Genomic DNA, 4426 nt, shown 5'->3' with positions numbered 1-4426 from the left:
ATATTCTGTTTAAACAAAGAAGTACTTAATATACAAGTGTAAAAACATTTTCTTAATCAAGGGCAAACATTTTCACACAATCCTACAAGGATTCGTATGGATGCGAAACAGATATCACTTAAAATCACGCGATAATAGCTCATAATCCGCAGAAGAGGTGTACGCGCAAGTCTATTTGCGCGTACCCGATATCTATAGTCAAACTAGAAATATGTAGCTCTATAGTTTGTGCATTTTAAGATGACATGGGTGACACATTATAATTGACAATAGTAGGGAAGTTACCTAAGAAAATTAATCGATAATTTAAAAATATCGAATCACTTCGTAAAGGAATTGCAATCGAAATTATCGATTTCGTACTGACGTTTGAGAGTGGCGCCGCTCCGGCGATTAAAATGGCCGCCCTTTTTATCGATTTCATTTCGATTCAACGGTGTCAATCTCTATTGGCATAAGTTCCATTTCATGCATCTGACATTTTTCAAATATTTTCGTAACAATAATTTTCACAGTTAAAAAGAACTAAATAAAACACATATTAAAATTAAATTCAAATTAGAATGTGAAGATAATAACACCCTACATTTTCTCGATTTATCTATTACTATTTATAATTTTATATTAATAAGTTAGCATTTAGCAACTTTTCATTTTTATTCATTTACAATTATAGGAAACATTTGTTTTTTTGTTTTCTTGTAAAAAAAACCCGTAGCAAGGAATATGAGAAGTGTCACCCATATCAGCTTAAAACGCACAAACTATAGTGAGGCTAACTTCCCTTAGTATTATAATATTATATCCCTGCCAAATGCCTACGAGCATTTCCTTACTGTCACTTTACAAGATGGCGGCGATAGATCTAAAATATCCTCGTAGGAAGAAGTTTTATCGTCTATTTTTAAATTGATCTTACTATAGGTAGGCACTAATATTTTCACTACATAAGCGGTTATTTATCGCAATGTGAGGTAGAAGAGCTCACTTAACTCAATTATTTATTCATTTAAGTATTTATTTATTTATTTATATCCATTATAGTCTCTACTCTATTATAAATGTACTTTATTTCAATAAATTTTGTTCTAAATGTAAACAGATGCAACTAGAGTGGCTACTGGCTACCAGCGACTGTCATTTGTTCACCGCGCAATGAAGAAATACAATGACACTCTCATTTATATATTTTGTTTACAATTTATTTATAAAATTAATTGAATGAAAGTATACTTCAAAATATAGTAAAAAAATCGATTAAATTTAAATCTATGAGCATTGAGCATAGCATCTGCTACATCTTAACTAAAATCCTACTGATTTTTGATCATATAAATAAGGTAAAAGCACTAATGGCAGACGCTTTAAGGAAACATGGAACATTTGAATGTTGTAAAATATATTGTTACGTGCTAGGGTTCGAAGAATTCGGAGAGAAAGACCTGGTGACTCTCGTGAAGACTTTATTCACTATGTCTAGGTCACACAAGCACACACACAGGTCACAACACTTAGCACTAAGTCCAAACACTAATCACTAGGTCCAATCACTAAGCACTATCACTGTCCTAGGTCGTAGCCAAGTCGCAGGTTTCACTGGTTCACTCACTATTGATCACTTGTTGTCACTCCGAAATCGCCTTGATGAAAGCTCGAAACGAACTGAACTCCGGGCCGTCTACCTGCGGCTTTTTATATGGCGAGACGAATTCCAGAAAGTTCCCGATTCACGTAAAGAAGTGGAACTTTCTAGGAGGCTCGAGCATGTACCACAATAAACATAAACAACTAAACACGTAAACAAAATAAACCGGTAAACACGTAATAAATGTTGGACTTTTCTAGAAGGTTCGAGTATGTACTTGCGCACCTCATGCCATCTAATATTGAGTAGGGGATTTATGTTGCCTGCGTTCCCTCGGTAAGTTTCGCTGGTTTGTCGCTAGATGGCACTACGTGTCCGTATACCATGTACCGTAACAATATATTTATTAAAATAAAGGATTGATAAATTCTTCCATGTCTTCAGTAACTCTTACAAAATAAAACTATTATGATTATTCACTGACAAATTAATTAAAAAATAAATTATTGGTCTTTTTGTAAAAGTTTACAAAAAGACCAATAATTTATGACTAAGTAGTCATAACAACTAATAGATGACATTACAGAAATAGACACCAATATGAACTAATAGTTGACATAGAACATTACATTACATTTAACATTTTATTATAGGTCTATTATTAGGTCTTTATTTGCCGTTTTTTCAAAAGATTTCATTTACTTCATCATAGTAACTACATGTATATGAAATATTATCCACGTTGTCTCCAGATTCTATCCATTCTTCTTCCATGCTGAAACTATCTTTCCTTTTATATTTTTATTTTTCATATATTTTTTCCTAGCAAATTTATTTTCAGTCTTTAGTCTCCATGCTTCTCTTGCCTCTTCTTTTTTCTTCTTTATTTTCTCAGCTCTCCTTTTTCTTCTTTTTACTGCTAAAAAACTAAAGCAATCTATTTTTAGATCAGACAAGGTCTAATATGTCAATTTTCAGGTACATTAGTTTTAATTTGTTAGCTTGTATAATAGAATTATATTTTCAGAGAATATTGATGACATTTGCAGTAGAATAAACTACAAAATAACTTTAGTATGTATTGCAAAATGATGATATGAGTTCCATGTCATCTATTAGGTATTTTAACATTTTCAAGAACTAATAGTAGACACCCTTTATATTGTTAGGGAAAATGGATAAAAAATCATAAATAAACTAATTAGTGTAAACAACATGACCATTAATCCAATGAAATCAATAGAAATTACAAAAAATCAAATAAATGTATTTAAAACTTACGTGCAAAATTTCGCCTTCCTTAACCTATTTGCTAAGAAACTGCCGAGCGCGAGTTGACGCGGTCACATTATTTACGAAAACTGATCCCATTTTAAAATTTTGTTCCCGAAGGCGTCCCTAATATATTTTTTCACGTCAACAGATAGCTTGAGAAGCTTATAAAATTTATAGTGTTGAGAAAAAATTAGACTAATTCTTATTTTTATGGTATTTTTGTCGTAAGTGTCATCCATTACTTCCGAGTCTACCATTAGTGCTCTTACCTTAATTATGTGCTACATTATTTTAGGGAACTTAAAAGTTATACAAAATATTTTTATTCTTATTCCTACTTACGACTACACTTGTGCGTACACTTTATGGACTTAGTATTATGTTCATTGTTTCATAAATCACATGACGTATTGATCAAGTTTCTAGATAAAAGTGTTTATTACCATTTGTTTAAAAATAATTTTCGCCATAAATTATTCACTCTTTAGATAGAAAAGGCTAACAGAAAAGTGGCGTAATGATGATGTTCCTTGTCGAGGTGATGACAGTGATGACTACAGCCCCCGTCACTCGGAGCTGGAGCTCGAGCTGGACGGCGTATAGCTGTAGTAGTCGCTCTGCCGGGCGGTGATGATGTTCCACGTCGAGGTGATGACGGTGATGACTACAGCCCCCGTCACTCGGAGCTGGAGCTCGAGCTGGATGGCGTATAGCTGTAGTAGTCGCTCTGCCGGGCGGTGATGATGTTCCACGTCGAGATGATGACGGTGATGACTACAGTCCCCGTCACTCGGAGCTGGAGCTCGAGCTGGACGGCGTATAGCTGTAGTAGTCGCTCTGCCGGGCGGTGATGATGTTCCACGTCGAGGTGATGACGGTGATGACTACAGCCCCCGTCACTCGAAGCTGGATGGCGTATAGCTGTAGTAGTCGCTCTGCCGGGCGGTGATGATGTTCCACGTCGAGATGATGACGGTGATGACTACAGCCCCCGTCACTCGGAGCTTTAGCTCGAGCTGGACGGCGTATAGCTGTAGTAGTCGCTCTGCCGGGCGGTGATGATGTTCCACGTCGAGGTGATGACGGTGTTGACTACAGCCCCCGTCACTCGGAGCTGGAGATCGAGCTGGACGGCGTATAGCTGTAGTAGTCGCTCTATCGCGCGGTGATGATGTTGCACGTCGAGGTGATGACGGTAATGACTACAGCCCCCGTCACTCGGAACTGGAGCTCGAGCTAGACGGCGTATAGCTGTAGTAGTCGCTCTGCCGGGCGGTGATGATGTTCCTCGTCGAGGCGATGACGGTGATGACTACAGTCCCCGTCACTCGGAGCTGGAGCTCGAGCTGGATGGCCTATAGCTGTAGTAGACGCTCTGCCGGGCGGTGATGATGTCCCACGTGGATGTGATGCCCGTAATGACTACAGCCCCCGTCACTCGGAGCTGGAGCTCGAGCTGGACGGCGTATAGCTGTAGCAGTCGCCTCTGCCGGGCGGTGATGACGTCCCACGTCAATGTGATGACGGTGATGACTACAGCCCCCGTCACTCGGAACTGGAGCTCGA

Source organism: Aricia agestis, chromosome Z (assembly GCF_905147365.1).
Source record: "Aricia agestis chromosome Z, ilAriAges1.1, whole genome shotgun sequence".
Classification (NCBI taxonomy): Eukaryota; Metazoa; Arthropoda; class Insecta; order Lepidoptera; family Lycaenidae; genus Aricia; species Aricia agestis.
The sequence above is the reverse complement of the archived record's forward strand: the minus strand, read 5'-3'. Positions refer to the sequence as shown.